This window comes from Gracilinanus agilis, chromosome 3, assembly GCF_016433145.1.
Source record: "Gracilinanus agilis isolate LMUSP501 chromosome 3, AgileGrace, whole genome shotgun sequence".
In the NCBI taxonomy this organism is placed as follows: Eukaryota; Metazoa; Chordata; class Mammalia; order Didelphimorphia; family Didelphidae; genus Gracilinanus; species Gracilinanus agilis.
Window position 1 is genome coordinate 264,478,192 of NC_058132.1, and position 21,268 is coordinate 264,499,459.

The 21,268-nt window shown below is 38.5% G+C and overlaps 1 protein-coding gene across 4 annotated transcripts in view; it reads right to left on the reverse strand.

The window, feature by feature from the left end:
• TANK (TRAF family member associated NFKB activator) overlaps positions 1-21,058 on the reverse strand; it is a 73,009-nt gene extending 51,951 nt beyond the window's left edge. For 2 of the 4 annotated variants that reach the window (XM_044666569.1, XM_044666566.1), the window contains exon 1: positions 21,020-21,058. The gene's annotated coding sequence lies outside the window, so the exon portion shown is untranslated. Of the gene's footprint in view, positions 1-763; positions 790-21,019 lie in introns of those variants that run through there. The other 2 variants (XM_044666571.1, XM_044666568.1) reach the window with 1 other exon arrangement.
• Between the last annotated feature and the right edge of the window lie 210 nt (positions 21,059-21,268).

Consider the following 21,268-nt stretch of genomic DNA (forward strand, 5'->3'; position numbering starts at 1 on the left):
TGGGGGTGGGTGGGGGGTGGTGCTCACTTTGGGAATTATTGGCTTAGAGGGTCTGATTTAAAATTGGCATGGGAAATTGGGCCAAGACACATGGTCAAAAGCTCAGATTTCATAACAAGAGAGCATATAGCATAAAGAGTTCTTGATTTGGTGTTCTAGGGCCTGTTTTCAAATCTTGTCTCAAATTTAACACTTGTATGTCTCTGGACAAGTCATATTAACTTTGGCCCTCAGTTTCCTTCTCTGTAAAATGAAGGGTTTGGACTAAATGATCTTTTTCACCTTTATGATTCTCTCCCCAGCATCACCATACTTACATCTGCCCTTATTCAATTCTGTTTGGGTTACACAGAGTGAATATGACTGATTGGACTCCCTAGCTTTTTCTAATTTGAAACTATACAGAAATAAGCAGGGTTATTCTGATATTCGCCTCATAGAGGTCAGTGATTTCTTGGATACTGTTTCTACCCTATAATTTCTACAACTGGGCTAAAGTCACAATGATCAAATATTTCTTGAGCACCTGCTGTAGCCAGTATGCTATCTTAATCCTTGGTATATAAAGAAGCCTAAGATTCAGTCTCTGTTCTCCAGGAGCTTATGGTCAAATTTGGAAGACTGTGGGGAGGGGAGGAGGATGAAGGGAGGGAGAGAAAGAGAGAGGGAAAGGAAGGGGGAAAGGAGAGGGAGGGAAGAAGAGAGGGAGGGAGAGAGAGAGAGAGAGAGAGAGATGAGTTCAAATCTGACTATAGACGCTTACCAACTGTGTGATCCTGGATAAGTCACTTAACTGTTCTCTGACTCAGCTTCTTTATCTGTAAAATCAGGATAATAATTAGCACCTATCACCCTGGGTAGTTTGTGAAGATTAAATTAGATAATAATTGTAAAGCATTTAGCACAGTACCTGACACATAGACAATACATAAATATTATCTATTAGTACTATTAATAAATGAGAGCTTGTGAACAGTAACTACTAAAGGAGGAACTTCCCTTCTGTTTCCTTCACTGAACGTGCTCAGGGAGAATCTTTAACTGACAAAATCCCCTCAAATCTTTCATCAATAAATGCAAAAACATGTTAAATAAAAAAGGAGATGATGGAGATTAAATACTTATTATCTTACCACTTACAGCCACAGGATGTCCCTCCCTTTTATTTTTTCAGATATCATAAACCACACAAAGGGCTAGGCCTACTTATTGTTTGGAAGATAGAAGAAAAGGGATGCTAGAAATGTTACAGGCATTTATCAAGAAGGGCCTTTTAAAAAAAATTCTGGGCTATAAAAATTGTAAGCCCAAGAGTTAGGAATATGACCTCTTCTCTGTTGAGCAAAAACCTTAAACTGTTCCATAAATGCTTGCAACCTCATTGCTAACTCCCAAGGTTGATAAGTGGGAAAGGCTATGTAAATGTTAAAGTACTATGGAAATGTGAATTATTCTCCCTAACCAGCTTCCCAAAAGCAGAGATCCAATCTTATTTTTCTTTATAGGTTCTCCATTAGTGAGCTATAGTGAATGTTAGATGAACTAAATTAAAATTAGGAAAATAATACAACCAGGTTGCTAGAGGCATTATTTGAGGAATAGGTTTGTTTTTTCTTTCTAGAGATTGGATGCTAAGTTGACTAAGGCTAATAGACTTTTCCCAGGAGTGGATGTGTCAGCATCTGTTCTTGGCTTAAGTATAAACTAGTAAGTTCCTTTTTTAATTTTATTTCTACTATGTCACTGGGAAAAAAACAACACCAAACAACAATACAGTGACTTGGTAGTAAGATTTGTGATAATTTTCAAATAGTAATGTAAAACTCTTAGCACAATTCCAGCACATAGTAAGTGCTAAGTAAATGTTTTAGCTATTATTACTATTATCATCATTTCTATAATGCTTTAAGGGTTAGGAAGTACTTTCAAGTATCATTATCCCCCATTTTACAAATGATATTGTGGAGGGAGAATGGATTAAACAGATTCTACCTTCTGGTATAGTGGAGAGAATATTGAATTCTGAGTCAGAAGACCCAGAGTTCAAATCCTGACTCTACTGCCTGTGTGTAACTTTACAAGTCACTTCCTCTTCTCTGGGGTATATGATCTCAGTTTCTTTGTCAGTAAGATGAGAGTTGGACTACGTGACCTTTAAGGTCTCTTCCAGCTCTTAGCTACTTGTGAAACCACGAATTTGAAATAAAAGTAGCTGTAAATTTTGCTCCTTCACTTAGCCTGCTCTTACCCTAGGCATCTTTGTAAGCTTTTACTCCCCAGAGGCAATATAGACTAGAGGAGGAAAAGCTTGTCTGAAAAGAGGGGATGATGAGGGAGAGAGGAAGAGGAACAGAGTCAGGGAGATATCCACAGAAGGGCTTTAAGTTACAGTTTAAAATTGCTGAGCAGTCATTTAGCCTTGTGAATCTTTCCAGCTATAAATGGGAACCAGCAAAATCCTGCATAATTATGAAGATACACTGTGGACTCTGATCCACTGGCACTGGATTGTGAAGTTGTTTCTTATAGTCCTGCTTTTAATTTCCCCGAGGACACCTATGGGCTGTTAGGCAAATGTTTGCAAGTTACAACTCGTTTCATTAAAAGTAATTGTGATGAGTCCAATGAGAGACTAAATGAGGTTTCCAAGATTTCCACAGCTCTATTTCCAGCAAAGATGTTTAATGTTTAACTACAAATGTTGTTTTTAACAAAAGTTGAAAAATCAGATATAATTTGACTGCTATGCCACATGAAGTTACTTATACTGTCAAACATTTGAAATAATATGGTAGACATTTCTCTCTAGGTAGCCAATTTCAAAGGCCACAATCACTCTCCAATTCATATCCATTATCATATCAACAGGCTATGAAAATTCAAGTTGGGTTAGTTACAGTTCTATTGTTTTTCTAAGCAAGCAGAAATTATCTTTTTAACAATGGAGAAGGAGGAGTTTCTTAAACTTTGAGATACATCTCATTTAGCTCAATCTCCGGAAAAGCAGGAAAACACATTAAATAGAAATTTGGTATCAAGATTTCCTTTTATATCTTTAACCTATCCCTGACCCAGAAGCTGGCATACTAATATTAGATGATTCAGGAGACCTGAAGGCATAAGTCGTCAATATGCATTTATTCAGTGCCTACTATGTGCCAGGTTTCCTGGAGAACAGGGAAACAACAAGCAAATGACTACATACAAACAAGATATAAATAGGATAAACTGGAGAAAGTCTTAGAAGAAAGGTACTCTGTTGCAGAAGGTCAGACTGACACTTAAAGGAAGCCAGGTAGCAGAAAGGAAGAAAGAGAGAATTCCAGGCAGGGAGGACAGTCAGGGAAAATCCCTCAGGAGATGGAGGATTCTGTACGAAAACAGCAAGGAGGTCAGTGTCACTGCATCAATGAGTGTGGAGTAAGAAGAATGGAAAGTGAGGAAGAGACCAGATTAGGAAGAGCTTTAAAAGCCAGGGAGGGAAACCACTGGAATTTACTGCATGAGGGTGGTGGTGGTGAAAAGCCACAACTTCACTTTTGTTAAATCATTTTGAAAGTTAATGGAAGAGAGGGAAGAGACAGAGGTAGGAAATCCAACCAGCAAACTATTGCAATAGTCCTGGTGAGGAAGATGAGAAGGGCCTATACCAGAGTAGCAGCAGTGTCAGAAGAGAGAGGTGGGTAGATATGAGATATGTTCTTAAGGTAGAAATGACAAGACTTGACAACTGATTGGATATAAAGGTTAAGAAGAGATTGAGGATTCGAGGGTGACACTCAGTTGTATGGAAACCTGGTGCTTGGGAGAACAGAGAACTTAGGAAGGTAGGCTGGGGGAAAGTGAATAAGTTTAGCTTTGAAAGTGTGAAGTTGAAGATATCTACCAGATCTCTAATTTTAAATGTCTAATATGCAGCTGGAGAGGGGAGGCTGAAGGTTAGGAGAAAGAGCTGACAGAAAAGTATGAGGAGGGGGCAGCTGGGTAGCTCAGTGGATTGGGAGTCAGGCCTAGAGACGGGAGGTCCTAGGTTCGAATCCGGCCTCAGCCACTTCCCAGCTGTGTGACCCTGGGCAAGTCACTTGACCCCCATTGCCTACCCTTACCAATCTTCCAACTATAAGTCAATACACAGAAGTTAAGGGTTTAAAATTAAAAAAACAAACAAACAAAAACAAAACAAAACAGAAAAGTATGAGGAGCATAGAGATAAGATTAGAATATTTATCTACCTCAGATAATTAGCAGCTGTTGTGATCCAGGGAAAGTCTTCATGCTTTTCAGTTTTCTTATCTATAAAATTATTATCCAATAATAGTATCTACTTCACTAGTTGTGGTCACTAAGGGTAATAATATATATAAAGTGATTTCAAAATATCAATCAATAAATATTAAAAGCTTACTATGTGCTAGGCACTGTGCTAAACTTTATAAAACTTCAAGCATTCTGTATGTGTTAGCTATTATTTTTAGGGAAGTTCTTGCAGTATCACTAACAATTCAAATTAACTAATATTTATTAAGCACCATCTTCAAGATTCCTAGGGAGATAGAAACTTTAGTTAAGACTGTCCCCATTGTCAAGAAATTTAATGCATATCCCAGTATTTATGTAATGCTTTAAGTTTGCAAAGCACTTTACAAATATTATGACTTGAGGCAGAATTTTACTGAAATCTTTCTGACTGCCAAGTCCAAAGCTCTATCCACTGTACTACCTAGCTACCTCACTAAACTTCTCAGGCCTTGGTTTCTTCATATGTAAAATGGAGTTAATATAAATGTCCTCTATGATTTCTTCTTGATCTAAGACTATGATTCTATGAATTATATAGTACAGAATAATAAGCCCAAATGAACTGAAAGTGGCATTTATGGCTGATTAAGAATTCTGAGGAGGGCAGTTCAGTAACAGAAAATGGCAGCATCAAAGGCATAGAAGGATATGAAATGTGAACTTTATGGGGGCAAGAAGTGTATTACCATGAGAAGCCAACCTGCCCTTAAAAAACTTCTCTTAACAATAAGGTACTGTAAGAAGAAGTGAAATCTTTCATTATTACTGAAGAAGCACACAGAAGTTAGAAACCATGATACACATTATATTGCCCAGAAAAAAAAATCACTAAAACAAAGCTATTTTCATATCCTAGCAGATGGCCCACAATAATTGTGCCTTGTTGGTCTGGTTACAATGAATGATACGTAATTTATAACCTTGGACAATAAATACTTGTCTTCAGTTTGTCTCTGAACATCCTCATCCTCTTCAAGAAAAATGTTCTGGTGTATGATGGAGTGTTAAAACACAATTCATTTGCTCCTAAAAGAAGCGGCAATTCCCTCAAATCAATTTGGCCAATCATTGCCATCCGACTTACTCCTGGGACTTCTCTGCATCAAACCAAGGCACTAGGATTAAAAAGAGGACAGTGACCCAAAAGAACAACTTCCTTTGGAGATAAGAATCCAAAAAGGTCTCAAGTGTTACCAGGAAGCCTCCACCCTAAATTATAACTGTCTCACACTTCCTCCTCACCTCTGTTGAAGAGAGGCCTTCCCTTTCTTCCAGACTTAGCTTGAGTATCATCTTCTGCATGAAGGCTTTTTCTGAGCTCCCCAACTGCTGGCGCTATCCCTATATCAAACTACCCTTTTGCTTACCTAAGCTGTGGTGGGGAGCACTGGACCTGGAATCAGGAAGACCAGAGTTCAAGTCAAGCCTCAGGCATTAATTAGCTGTATGAACCTGGTTGCTTAAATCTGACTTAGTTTTCCTCATCTGTAAAATGGGGATAACAATAGCACCTACCTCCTAAGGTTGTTGTGAGGATGAAATGAGGTAATAACAAAAAAAAGAAAAGAGTGCACAGAGCTTGGCATATAATAAGCACTTTGTATATATTAGCTATTATTATTTTGTATATGTAGATAGTATATATTTTTATATGTACTTCTAGTCTCCTCTAATAGAATGTTATCTCCTTATTAAAAAAAAAAAAGTATTGTTTGTACTTATATAAGCTCAGTGCTTGGCATACAGTAGGTAGTTTATAAATGCTTGTTGACTGAATGCCTGAAAATTTTAATATTTTATATGACATTACAGTGACAAATTAGACCTTCACCTCTCTGCTTTTGAGTTCTGAAAGTTAGCTGGAGAAGAGAATCTGTCAGGGATGTGGCCTGTCCCCTAAAGAATGAGGTATCCTACAGGGGATGGGGTATATCTGTTCCAAATGACTAAAAATTATCTATCTCTAGAAGGGAAAGGGTCAATTCCAGTGTTAGTTTGCCCGAAGCATCCTTTGGGAAGAGCCAGCTCTCTTAACTCTAATTCTGTGCTCAGCATGCCACCTCTGGTTCCATTATCTGGTCTTAAGCCGACCTTTTCCCCAGGTTGGAGTTTGCTATGTAGACAGCCAGTTCTAGTGCTCAGCCCAAAAATAGTATCCATAATAAATGAACAAACTGGCATTCTTGTTTGTAAGTCTAGTGAATTTGGTTAGTGTGAATATACCTCCAGAGTTTTATCACCTATGGCTGAACTTAAAAAAAGAAAAAAGAAAGTTCTTCAAAACTGCAAAGCCAAGACTCTTAATTAGAACAGTCCCTAAGTGCAGATATTCAATGAGGTCCAGTTTGAAAATAAGCAGCCTTATTTTTTTATTATACACTAAAAAAAAATTCAAGAGAACTTAGGACAAGAAACAGAAAAATATAGGCATTTGTGCCAAAGGAGAATCTGGCAACATTCTAGGTATTAGTCAATTGGCATTGGAAGATCTCGGCAAAAATAAAAGTAGGTAAGGGGCAGCTGGGTAGCTCAGTGGATTGAGAGCCAGGCCTAGAGATGGGAGGTCCTAGGTTCAAATCTGGCCTCAGACACTTCCCAGCTGTGTGACCCTGGGCAAGTCACTTGACCCCCATTGCCCACCCTTACCACTCTTCCACCTATGAGCTAATACACAGAAGTTAAGGGTTTAAAAACCAAAAAAAAAAATAAAAAATAAAAATAAAAGTAGGTAAAATCTGTCAGGAGTATCATCCTAACCCAGTCCTCTTTCCTATTACCTCTGGTTCTCTTCTCTTATTTTTGTTGCTGTTGTTGAGTCATTTTTCAATCATGTCCAACTCTTTGTGAGCCCATTTGGGGTTTGTAGTGGTTTGTCATTTCCTTCTCAGTTCATTTTACAAATGAGGAAATTGAGGCAAAAAATGATTAAGTAACTTACCCAGTGTCACGCAACTAATAAGTGTTGGAGTCTAGATATGAAATCAGAATCTTCCTGGCTCTAGGCTGCATGATCTATGTGGGCACCATCTAGCTGACAAGATCCTTATGATCATATCAAAGCTCCACAACCTTCCTTAAAATAAAGACTTTACTGTATTAGCCCAAATATAATACAACCCTGAATATAGTAGGATCCCAAGTATTTTGAAGGGTAACTCAGAAAAAGGAAACACCCAATTTTTTTTCTCCTTTTAAATTACAGCTTTCTCTTAACTTTTGAATAATGTAGGCACTTTATATTCAAAGATTTTTCAAGGTCCTGAAAACAAGTTAAAGAAGTTTTAATGCCAACACTTATATTAAACATTATAGAGATTAAATTTATGGTTGGACTAAAAACAAGAGAATGTGGTAGCTGATTTTAAAATTTAATATAGCTCAAGTCAAAATGACCTTTTAGCAGCCTTATTTACAAAGAGAGAAAGAATGAAAGTAGAGAAATGTAAAAATGTAAAGAAGATATCTAACCTAACACACTAAATATTTGCTCTGGCACCTGGCTCCACTCCAGCAGGGCTAGTTAATCCCAGTAGGAGGGCCCAGTGATGAATCAAACGAGGGTTTCCCCCACGGGGTCTCCTCCTCCAAGAGGGAGGGCTCTCCGGTGCTAATCTCTCCAGAAGCCAGGAAAGGAGGGTCAGCTTTTTTCACTCATCCTATCTGAAGCCCAAAGGAAGAAGATCCAAAAGCAGTCTTACCAGAAGCAATTCAAATCACCAGCCCCAGGTCCTTCGAGCTGAAGATTCAGGCCAAAAACCTCTTGGACAGAAAGTTCATTATCTTTTTTTAGTCCCTTTTTTATGTCACTTCCTGTCCCTTTCTCCACTTTATGGGAACCAATTGCAGTCTTTAAATTTGCTTAACACTGCCTAGGGGGCAGTTAGTCACTTCTGGAGGTGTATCTCACTTTAGTAAGTGGTCTGTGAACCTCCCCTATTTAGTGTTAAGTAGGGGTGTCTTCACTTTTGGTTGATTAAATATAAAAGTAGGCAAGGGGAGAGTCAATCCCATCTTTACAATATGTACTACTTTTATAGATACTTGTGAGAAACTACCTTCCAATATTTAATCATGTTCTTCCTCTTCTATTTCCTCATCTCCTGAAGTGGAAACATCATTCAAGTCATCACCATGACCCTCTTCTTCCCATAAAACACCATCTTCACTACCATCCATAATGTTTGATGTAGAACATTTAAAAAAATCCAAGCACAATGGGCTTGGTGGAGGTTTTGTCCCAAGTGGTTTTGATCCAGTTCCCTAATACAGTGATGGTTTATTTTTCTGGATGGAGTAAATTCATGGTTTCTGGCCAATATCCACTCATTATATTCTTTCCCCAAATGATCTTTGAATGGCTTATTAATTACTACATCTAACACTTATAATTGCGGTATCATTCTTCTCAGAATAACAACTAGATCTATGTGCATTTCAGCAATTCTCTTCTTCACATTTTCAGTCGGGTAACCCTTGAACGAATTGAGTACAAGCATTCCTCTCTGACACAGTAACACACCTGGATGCCTACCCCAGACCACATTCAACCAATCTAATACAAGTTATTCATTCATGCATCCCTTTTCCTGTACATGAAAGGTTACTCCTGATGGTAACTTTTCTTTAGGTAATGTTTTATGTAAGGAAATTACGTAAGGAGTCAGTTTTCACCCATTAGCTGTGACTGCAAGCATCTCGTGCATTCTAGTTGTCTCATTTCCAGTAGTTTTAATCAACATTGATTTGGTACCTTTAGTATTAATGGTGACATTTGATGGAATATCAAAACAAACAGGCGTTTGGTTGGCATTTCCCATCTTCCCCAGAAGATAGCTATGTTTTTTACATATGCTGAGGTGCACAGTATACAATTTATGGTTTCAAAGCTGGAAGTACTTGAATATAGTGTGAATATGACTTTCAAAGGTACATATTGGGGAAAAAATCATCACACTATATTCAGGCTAATAAGGAATCAGCATAATGATGATTTGAATCACAAAAGGCTCTTTAAAGCCAGAAAGTGGTTAGGTTTTAGATGTCAATTCTACCAAGGGCCTCATTCTGGAAGTGGCAGAAGCCACCCTCCTTCCTCTACTTCAAAACAACCATCAGATTCCCATTCTCAGACCCTTAAGGGAATTAAAATATAAAAGGTTGTCCTTTTTTAATCAGGAGCTTGTCCCCAACCTTTGTTTCCAGAGCACAGGAACTATTTTTACTTTTTTTGGTATTAGCCTCCTCCAGATTTTAGGCCTTCCATCTCTGGCTACACTTTTCCCCTGAGGGAAAAGGAAGAGGAAGCTTAGTAAAAAGGAGGCTTTCCATCTGATGAAATGAGGTTCAAATTCTATTTTCAGTTTTCTGAGGGAAGAAGATGAGTGAAATGAGCCCTGCCATTTGACCTTGTGCTTCCCATCTTGTATTTAGATGTCTTCTTTTCAGTCTGGTATCCTTCTACTCAGTGATGCACATAGTCACAACTAGTAACATCCTACACCAGTAATGGCGAACCTATGGCATGGGTGCCAAAGATGGCCACCTCTCACCCCCAGCCCCAGTTGTTACTAGAAAGTCAGAGGGACTCAAGCAGAGCTGCTCCCCTCCCATTTCTACTATGCCTAAGGACATTTTTTTCACATTGATGTGGGTAAATAAACACAAATACACACACAGGGGTTCTTTTGGGGGGAAAGGGATGAAGGAAGAATGAAGGGTGAAGATGTATAACTATCTTAAACAAATATATCACCTGCCCCTCTGCCCAGCAGCCCAAGGGGGGACACTTTCTCCCTCCTTTGTGTGGGGTAAGGGGGGGCAGGGCATACCTGGTACTTGGTGGGGAGATGGTCATGGCATGTGGTCTGAGGGGGAGACAGGCATGGTATTTGCTCTGGATGTGGTGGGATGGGGGCAGGGCCTGGCACTCTGTTTCTAAAAGGTTTGCCACCATTGCCCTACACATTCTGGTGACTCTGGCACCCTGTTAGTCACATCCAAACCCCATTCCCCCTCCTCTATCATTTTATTCCTTATTCCCTTTCCCCTCGGCTCTTCCATCCCAAAATCCCAACCAAATCTTCCACTGTACCCTCTGGAATACTGGTTCCACAGATAACATATATTCCTTCACCCTAAATTTTTTCATCTCTTACTCCTTCCATCTTCTAGCAATCACTGAGACCTGGGTCTCCCTGGATGACACCCTCTCCAGTACTAATTGCATTTTCACTCATTCCTCTCAGCTTACTGGTTGAGATGGTAGAGTTGGAATACTCCATGCTCCCCATTGCCTCTTTGAGGCTCTTCCCCTACCTCTGTCACTTAGTAACTTTTCTTCTTTTGAGGTTCATGCTATTCCTACCTACCGTGCAGTCAAAATCCTGGCAAGTGTTATCTGTAGACCTCCATGTCACTGTCACTGAGTGAAGTATCTAGCTCAAATTTTCTCCCCTCAATTCCTGCCCTATTACTAATGACTTCAACATACATACTGACTCTTTCTCAAACATCCTAATCACTTACTTCCTCCACCTACTAACTCCTCCACTCAACCTCAGGCACACAAAGAGAGACTTGGGCAGGGGGTTGTTGATTCAAATCCTGCCAAATTTACTAGATGACTAGCAAATTCTTCAATTTCTCTAAACCTCCACTTCCTCATCTATAAAATGAGATTAATACTTGTAGCACCTACATCACAGGGTTACTGTGCACTTCAAATGAAGTAATATTGCAAAGTTTTACAAACCTCAATGTATTATAATATACTTTGTATATATTTTTTGTATATGTATATTGTATAATACACATGTAAAGTGGTGGCAGTGTGTTTTTTAGGGAGGAGCAGTCATTCTTAACACTTAGTTCTGATCCTCTTCTAGTTATAAGAATTTTCTTTCATCCCCTAAGCAAGCAGATTTAAAAAAATTTTATTGATGCTTTTTGAATTTTACACCACTCATTTCCTGACATTTCTCCTCATACTGACACTGCAACTGGCAGCAAAGGCAACAGATTGCACCTGTGTTCCTCTGTCTCTTTCCTAAGAGGAACTTATTTCATTGTCTGTCCTTAAGTGTTATGACACAATCAACTCTAAAATGACAGCCAGTATTTCACTTTTAGGATGGTAGAGGAGGAAGGGAAAAAGCATTTATTAGGTGCCTATTTTGTGCCAGACACTGTGCTAAGCACTTTACAAATATTATGTCATTTAAGCCTCACAGAAATCCTATGTAGTAGGTCCTATTATTATCATCCTCATTTTATAGATGAAGAAAATGAAGCAAAGGTTAACGCAAAAGCCAATGTCTAAGGTCATATTTGAACTCAGGTCCTCCTAACTTTATGTTTTATCCACTGCTTCACCTAGCTGCCGCTTCAGCTTAAATGAAGGAAAAGAGAGATCTATGGCCCCTGAATTCCTATTAAAAACTGATTAAAGAAATCTATTAAAGCAAAGCAATCAATAATCATGAAAAAATGTTCTAAATCCCTCTTATTAGAGAAATGCAAATTAAAACAACTCTGAGGTACCATCTCACACCTAGGAAAGTGACCAATATGACAGTAAAGAAAAATGATAAATGATGGAGATGTAACAAAATTGGGACACTAGTGCATTGTGGGTGGAGTTATAAACTGATCCAAACATTCTGGAGGCAATTTGGAATTATGCCCAAAGGGCTATAAATAATGCATACCCTTTGATGTAGTAATACCACTATTAGGTCTGTATCCCAAAGAGATAAAAAAAATGGGAAAGGATCTATTTGTACAAAATTATTTATAGCTGTTCTTTTTGTGGTAGATGTTTTTTGGCACCTGAATTGAGGGTATATTGAAGATTGGAAGAAGGGAAGAGGTTGTTATTCAATAACTGGAATTAGATGTAGATTAATAGAGAAAAGTTTATAATTGGGAATTTTACTGATTGGAGTAAGTAGAATTTTAATACTTCCCTTTAGTGACAACAGGTTGACTCACCTGTGAAAATTATTTTAAGAAGAGAAAGGACTAAGCTATATAAGCGTGGGGTGCAATCAAAATGCATTATTTTTCCATAATTACTATGTAAAAAATGTACCTTTTATTAATTCCTCTGTAAATAAGGAAAGAATATTATAATCTACATTATATATGCCTAAAATATACAGATATAGGACATCCCCCACAAAGGAATCATGAATTTTTTAACGGGTTCTAAATTATCTAAAATTAACAAAATATTGTATGCTTTTAAGGTCCAATGAAGGCTCATTTTAGTAGCTGCTTATATTGTTTTGAGAAGAATCAGCATCTTGGCTTTTCTCTTATGTATCTGAAAACCAGACTGGTGGTCCAAGTAGAAAGGGGTTGCAGAAAACACCTGCTGTGTAGGTGGGGAGTCACTGTAAGCAGCAAGAGCTAAAAAAATTAATGACAGTGTAGGGCCACATGAAGCTACTAATTCCACCTGCTCCCCTAAGAATCCTCTCCTCTTAAACATCGCACCGAAGAATTTTGCCCAAAGCAGTTACTTTTTTCCCATTAAATATATGTGTGTACACACACACACACACACACACACACACAGGAAAAAGACAGAAAGAGCGAGTTGCTGATGGCATGTTGTCTTCCTCCACTAGATTTTAAATTCCTTAAGGGCAGGGCCTGTTTTTGCCTCTCCTTATATCCCTGACTTATAGCATAAATGGGGTCAGCCAAACTTACCAAGGGCCAACTAACTGCCACTCATGGGGCAGAGAAACCAGACTACCTAAAGCAGCAACATATCCCAAGGAAGAGACAGAGCTAGGAAGTTCAGGCCACCTCCAAAACGTTGTCCATCATCTCTTCTCAGAGATAGAGAAATACAGGACCATAGGCCCAAGAATCTAAGGAACGGCAATGTCAAGTGCCCTCATTCATTATCCTGGGAAGCAAGAACTACTATTATTTGTAAAAAAGATCAACTTTTCCAATAAACTCTGGGGTGAAACAGGATGTCCACAGTTACCACTTCTATCTGATATAATACTAGAAATGCTGGCTATAGTAAGATAAGAAAAAGACTGAAGGAGTGCAGCGAGGTAGCTCAGTGAATTGAGAGCCAGGCCTGGAGATGGGAGGTCCTGGGTTCAAATGTGACCTCAGACACTTCCAAGCTGTGCCAGTTAACTCCCATTGCCTAGCCCTTACCACTGTTTTGCCTTGGAACCAATATGCAGTAAGGAAGGGAAGGAGGAAGGGAGGGAGAGAAAGAAAGAAAGAAAAAGACTTAAGGAGCAAGTACAGGTAAAGAAGAAAAAAAATGATCACTTCTTTCAGATGACAAAATGGTGTCTTTAAACTCTAGAGTCAACTAAAAAAACAACTGGAATAATGAGTTCAGCAAACTGGCAGGTTATAAAATGAATCCACAAAATCACCAACATTTGTATACAATACCAATAAAACCCAAGATGAAAAGAAATAGATATTCCATTAAAAATTATTCCGAATGTTAAAATACTCAGGAGTCTACCTTCTAAGATACACAGATCTATATAAATACAACTACTTATATTTTCCAGAAACACAGACCTAAATAACTGGAAAATCTGATATAATAAAATGACAAAACTACCCACATTTATTCATTCAATCTACTAAAGCAGTGATGGGCAAACTATAGCCTGTGGGCCAGATGGGGTGGGGGCCCTGAAATGTTCTATCCTGCTGTGTCACATTATTCCTAATCTGATGAATACAATGAGTAGGATACAATACAATGAAACTTTGAAAGAGTTGCCTTAGAAACAGACTGCCAGATGAGCATTTCCTTTCCTTTGGCCACCTCTTTAAAAAGTTTGCCCATCACTATACTAAAGGATTACTTTATAAAATTAGAAAAAAAATAACAAAATTCACATAGAAGAAAAAAGGTCAGGTACCTCAAGGGAAATAATTAAAAGAAATGGGAACCAAAGGGGCTGAACAGGGCCAGATCTCAAACTACATTACAAAATAGTAATTATTAAAAACCACTTGATGTTGGTTAAAAAATAAGAGTGATTCATGTAACAGATACATAACATACAGAAGCAAATGTATCTAGTAGTACAGAGTAGTAGATCTGATTCTTTCTTAAATGCTTACATTCTGTCTTAGAATCAATATTGTATATTGGTTCCAAGGCAGAAAAGTAGTAAGGGCTAAGCAACAGGGGTTACATGATTTGCCCTTACTTACTTTTAGGGACACACAACTAGGAAGTTTCTGAGTCCAGATTTGAACCTAGAACCTTACAACTCTAGGTCTGGCTCTCAAATCCACTGAGTCACCTAATTGCCCCCATAGTAAAGATTGTAGTTACTGGGATAAATCTTTGTTATCTGCTGGGAAAAATAAATGAGGAATAAATCAAATTTTCAAGAAACAGGGCTATTATCCAATTGATAAGTGGTCTAAGGATGTGAACTGACAGTTCTCAAGGGAACAAGCCCAGGTTATCTATTGTCATGTAAAAAGATGTTCCAAATCACAACTAATTAGAGATATGCAAATTAACAATTCTAAAATTCTACCTCACAGAGTGGAAAAAGATTTTTAAAAAGGAAAAATTACTTCTTAGCTGTATGACTGTAGGCAAGTCACTTAAACTCCATTGCAGAGCCCTTACCACTCTTCTGTTTTAGAACCAAGAAAGTAAGGGTTTAAAAAAAAAGGGGGGGGTAGTGGTGGTAGATTATAAATGTTGGAGAGGCCTGTGGAAAAAACAGACACATTGGCACACTGTTTATGGATCTGAGAATGTATACAATCATAGTGGAAAGCAATTTGGAATTATATACTGAAAATTACCAAACTATGTGACCTTTGACCCAACTATATCAGAGTTGGATTCATTCCTAAAGAAGATCAAAGAAAAAGGTCCTTTATGTAAAAAGACTTTATTTAATTTTATCAGTTCTTTCTGTGATGACAAAAAAATCTGGAGACTAAGAGGATGCACGACAACTGCCCAAATATGTTGTGATTATATAAATATGATGGAATACTTTTGTTGATGTGGAATCTAGAGACCCCAAACTTGTGGCCTGGTGGTATCTGATGAACCTCAAGTTTTAGGAAGAGCTTGTAAGTTGGAGACCCCAAAGCTTGTGCAGGTTCCCTGTTCCCAGGAGAATCCACCAGGAAGGGAATCTCAGGCTAGCAGTGGCAGACTGAATAATGGACCCTAGGGTAAATGCTAAATATTATTTTGTCTTAGGTAGTCTTTCCCATAGTATCAGAGACTCTTTCCAAGGAAGACACACCTGGGCAGGGACCATCCTTTAGAATCCATAGTATAAGCCCCTTCCCTTACACCCTAGACCAGGGGTCGGCAGCGTATGGCTCTTTCTGCAGGAGCCATAAAGTCAATTTGTTTTCAGGCTCTATTACAGGAGCGCACACTGTGAGCACTGTACGGCTCTCATGAAATTACATTTTAAAAAATGTGGTGTTTATGGTTCTCATGGCCAAAAAGGTTGCCGACCCCTGCCCTAGCCTCTGGCTATGATTCCTTTCCCAAGCTTGATGGTGTCCTGACAGTATGATAATGTCAATCATGTTTCCCAGCCCCTGGATCTTCCCAAATGGTATATAGGTTCCCCAATTTCTTTTGTTTCCTAGAAGTCATCATCTAGCACGGTGGCACTCCCAGGGGGTTAGGGACCAGAGCAAGCAGAGTTCAATCCCAATCCATGACCTCTGCATAGGGCGTGTGGCACGCCACTCTGAGTGGAGGCCTAATCAGCCCTGTCCCCCTTTTCCTTAATTAAAGAGTGGCTTTTGTGACTATTTAATAGTTCTGTGTTTTTTTCAAAGTTAACAGTTTTGTGCTGTAAAAAATGAGGAAAGAGATGATTTCAGAAAGATATGGAAAGATGTGCTGCAGAATTAAATGAGCAGAATCAGAAGATCACTTTATTTATTTATTTAAAGAGCCCTTACTTTTCACCTTGGGGTTCCAAGACAGAAGAGTGGTAAGGGCTAGGCAATGGGGGTTAAGTGACTTGCCCAGAGTCACACATTTAGGAGGTGTCTGAGGCCAGATTTGAACCTAGGACATCCCATCTCTAGGCATGGCTCTCAGTCCACTGAGCCCCCCAGAAGATAATTTATACTGTTACTATGTTGGTAAACCTATAGCACACATGCTGGAGGGGGATGCTCTCGTCCCCCTACCCCCATTCCCCTTGCCTGGGGAAAATTCTCACATGACTTTTCCCTCTGCCCAGCAACCCAATGGGAGCGCTTCTTCCTCTCCCCTGTCTGGGGTAAGGGTGGGGCTCACATAAGGCATGAGGGTTACAGTTTGGGCACTTGGTCTCTAAAAGGTTCTCCATCACTATACTATAATAGCAATACTTTAAAAATGAATTATTTTGAGGCTTCTTATAAACTACTTAAGAATGAAATAAGAACTAGGAAAATAATTTTTACAATAATAATGTAAAGTTAAATAATTTTGAAAACAGTAAGAACATGAGCAATACAATGGATATTCATGATTCCAGAGGCCCAAATATGACATCTTTTATATAGATTTAGGGTGTGGAATAAGATATATATGTCTTTGTATACAACCACTGTAGGAACTGTTTTAGGAAATTTTTTTCTTTTTTTTTTAAATGGGGTAGGAGTTTGGAGGGGGAAAAACAGATTTCTGTTAATTTTTTTAAAAATAGAGGTGGGAGGGTGATAGAGATGTAAAATGTCAAATAAGGTCACAGTATTATTAGTTTTGCTTTGTTTAACTATGTTACAAGAGATTTCTCATGAAGTGAGAAGAATCTGTAAATGCATGTAATATAAAAACAAAACAAATCAATAAAGTTTGGGGGAGGGAAGGTATACAGTAGGGTTGCCAGGCTTTATCTGTGGAGATATCAATGAAGTCTCTGGTACTGTCAAATGGTTTAGCATTAGAAAATAAAATTATTTTATCAGTGGAAATAACATTAAAGAGGCATTACTGTCTGTTTTGCCATTGGATCATGGGACTTTTCTATCTGACATGCAGCTGAATCATCTATATATATATGTTATCTCCTCTATTAGATTATGAGTTTCTTGAGAGGAGGGCTTGTTTTACTTTTCTGTCTCTCCAGAACAAGGTTGCAAATAGTAATTACTTAAAAAAATGATCTATTTCTAGTGCCCATTGCTGGGCTGGAAAAATAGTTACTACCTTCTATAGAACTAAGTATGCAGAATCAAACAAGCCATTACCTCAACTTTTATCAAAAAACACTTCCTTTATGAGAAGCAATGAAGTCAAATTTACCCTAGTTCCTGAGTGAAAAACTGGATTTTACAACTAATACTCTAGACAACCATCTTCTATTCAAAAAGTTCTATGCAAATAAAGGAGGTAGGATACTAAATTTAGTCAATAGAGACAACTAATACAAGTAACAAAACCCTCACTTTCATTTAGTGCTTTAACAAAGGACTTTCTTCACAATGGCCCTGTGAGGTAAATATCACAATTTCCTCTCATCAGTAAAATAAGTGATCCTAAGATCCCTTCCAGCTCTGAATCCTGCAAGTCTAAATTAGAAAATAAAAGCAGAAATGACAGTCATTCCCAATAAATCTACATGTCAGAATGGGAGCAAGTGAGAGTTTTTATATGTTGAGTTTAGTTAATGAGTTTTCTACTCTGCATATCCATCTTTACATTTGATTGTGGTTAATGCATGTGATGAAAAGCAAAAAGCAAAATAAAAATAGGCTGCCAAGTGTTTCTTTTTTATAAGAGTACTGCCACTCAGTCATGTCAGCAAAAGCATATGCATTATATTACTATACCATAAAGAAAACTGTCCAAATAGACTGCTTAGCCAACAGTCTGCTTCTTTTAGCTAATAATCATGTGAATAATGTTTGTTCACTTTCTGTAGTCAATACTTAACCTCTGACTTTATTATGATAACACTCTAGAATTCATCTGAGATGTCAACTGTTGAATTACAGGTCCTATCTTAGGTGATCATTTTCAAAGTGAGCAAACATGGTTGGATAAATCATTTGTGAAACTCAAAAATAAGTTTCCTCACAAACCTTCCTCCCCCCCCCCCCCCCATATGCTTTCTAAAGTGAGCTCCTTGAGGGCAGGGGCTGTTTGTATTCCTAGCTCTCAGCAAGGTGCCCAGCTAGTGGCAATAGCTTTATAAATGTCAGCTGATTGACTAATTCAATCAATTCTGATTGCCTGATGAAATCATTAAACAAAGATCCTAATAAGCTTTTACTGTGTGCTGGGAGGAGGGGATGTGGAGAAAAAAAGTAAGTAGTCACTGCCCTCAAAGAGCGTTCATTCTCTTGAGTGAAGAAAATTTGTCCTAGTCAATTATTTCTTTTCTTCAACTCCCAGGCCTACTTTGATGTTTCAGAGTGTCATGATTTTAGTGCCATGGTAGGTGTAAGAGAATGCATGGCCTTTATAGAATGTTTTCTCTACCACACATTTTGAAAATCTACTATGGTAATTTACTGCTACAGTGGAAAGCCTTAGCAATGATCTGTTATGAAATTTCCCTTATAATATTATGAAGCAAGTGAGAGAAGAATGAAACTGATGCTTTTACTAGGAGTTTCATTCTTGGTTTCTTTTGGGTCATACTATAGAGGAACTATTCTTGGCAGAAGCAATGACTTTAAAATGTTGCTAGAGAAGAAAAGAAAGCTATTTAGCCAAAAATGATCTCCTTTCTTAATAATATATTCAAGTCCTTCCCTGCCATGCTCAAGAAAAATGAAAATGACCCAGACCCCTCACATTTTTCTTTCTCTTAGTGCCATTACTGCTGCACCATGGGAATCACTTCCTCATTAATCTGGATTTAATCAAGAGAATTTGTCATTTTTATAAATTATGCTCTTTTTAGATAAATAATTTTGCTGCATCTTAATGAGAATTCTTTCTAGTTTTCCCTCCTTGAAATCTCTGATCTGTGCTAAGAAGGAAAACCATCTTATTCTTCCTCATTGTAAATTTTGTTTGGCACTTATTACATCTCTTTCCTCACATGTGACATGCTGTCAAAAGCTTCTCCTATGAGATAAAGGAAACTTTTAAGTAGCAATGTTTTTGTACTTTTTGGTAATTAAAATGTGCCATTATGGGAGCAGTTAATTTTTCTTCAGCTTAATTATGTTCACGGATTTCTTTAACCCTTGATTAATGCTGCGTTTACTCTATTAAACTCTAGGCTAATAGTGAATTTTACAGACCAAGCTGCTCAATATTATGGAATAGTTAACACTGAAGTATCAGGATTCTAGTTAAGTTTCCTCTCAAAACTTGTCACTGGTTCAAATTTCCCAAGTTTTCTCATTACTGTATAAGTTCTGGTAACTCTTCACAAGACCTGTAAAGCCAACATAGTTGTAAATATATTCATAATATTTTAATGCCTGTTAAGATTCTGAGTATATTAACTGAAAAGTGTTAGCAAGGTGTAGTGGACAAAGAGCTGGCCTTAGAAGCCAGGAATTTGTGACCAAGTCTCATCTTTGACAAATATTGGCTCTGTGATAATCTGTCATTTAACTTCACCCATGCTCTAGACCACAGGATTCTAACTGAAAGAGAAATGGAGGTCACTAATCCAATAAGAATCTCCCCTGGGCTATTTACATTGATTTAAAAAACATAATAACATTATCTATGCTCTATTGTGTTATTTATTTGGTTAAATATTTCCCAGTTACATTTAATCAAGTTCCTATAGCACTAGAGATTGTGGTGGGCCAAGTGTTTTGACACCTTTGCTTCTGGCAACTCTCTAGGCTGTCTAAAAGGTGCCAGTCCTTCACAGTTGTAGAAAGTTCCTTCAACAGGTAGTTTCCTATGTCAGTAAAATCACAGATCTCTCTCCAGTTGCTACTTGTGTTCCAAAACACACGGAAAAAACTGTGTACTACTATGCATCGGGCACTTTTTACAAATACTATCCCATCTGATTCTTACAACAACCCTATAAGATAGGTAGGCACGGTTAAATGAAATCAGACACCAAGAAACCACATTCCTATTTCATATGACAAACAATACTTTGTTCTTATACCTCCACCGTCACACACCTCCACAGTCAAGGGAAGTGACAAATGAGTGATCTTATTGATACCATCAGTCATCGTTATGCCCATTGCCCAGGTGGAGAAACTAACAAGAGAGTGACCTGCTTAAAGCTTCATTGAAAAACTCCTCTCCTGCTTGTATGTGTGAGAAACAGGGTCACTGTGAGATGTGTGGGGGATTGCGTCAGAGATAGTATGTGTGAGAGTATAGGAGTATTTGTATGAGAGTTTATGAGAGCGAGAGAGTGTGGGGGTATAAGAACTGTGCAAGTGCGAGAAAGTATCATTCTGAAAGAAGTGAATGAGTGTAAGGGTGAGAATGTGTGTTTGAGTGTAAGGAATAGTGTGAGTGTGAGTGTGTGAGTGTGTTTCTAAGCGTTTGATGATGCTCGCACTCGCTCCCGTAGTCCGGGCGGTGCTTTGCTCTGCTCCTCCCCGCCGGGGTAGGGGCTATAGTCCAGACTTCGGGACCGACTCTCGCCTTCTTAGGGCTCCCAGAGCTACTGCCCCGGCCCGCCCCGCCTCCCATGAGCTCAGACACCCCCCTACCCAGCAACTCCGCGGGCCAGACGGATTTGGTCGGACCCTGGCCGCCAGCTGCGGGAAGAAGCAGGTTACTTACAGTTCAGGAATTCAGAGCCCCTACTTTGTCAACTTAGCAGTAACCAAAGCTAGACTTTAACCGGAAGTTCCTTTCAGTTCCAGGTCAGAGGGCAGGGCCTGAGAAAGGAAACATTAACCCTTTGTTAGCACTTCTTTCCTCTCCAGGATAGCTAACCAAAATGACGTCCGCATAGTCCCCCGCTGGACCACAACCAGCCCAAAACTACAGGTTCTCAAGGCCATAGATGTAGGACCAGGGTGACTTTAG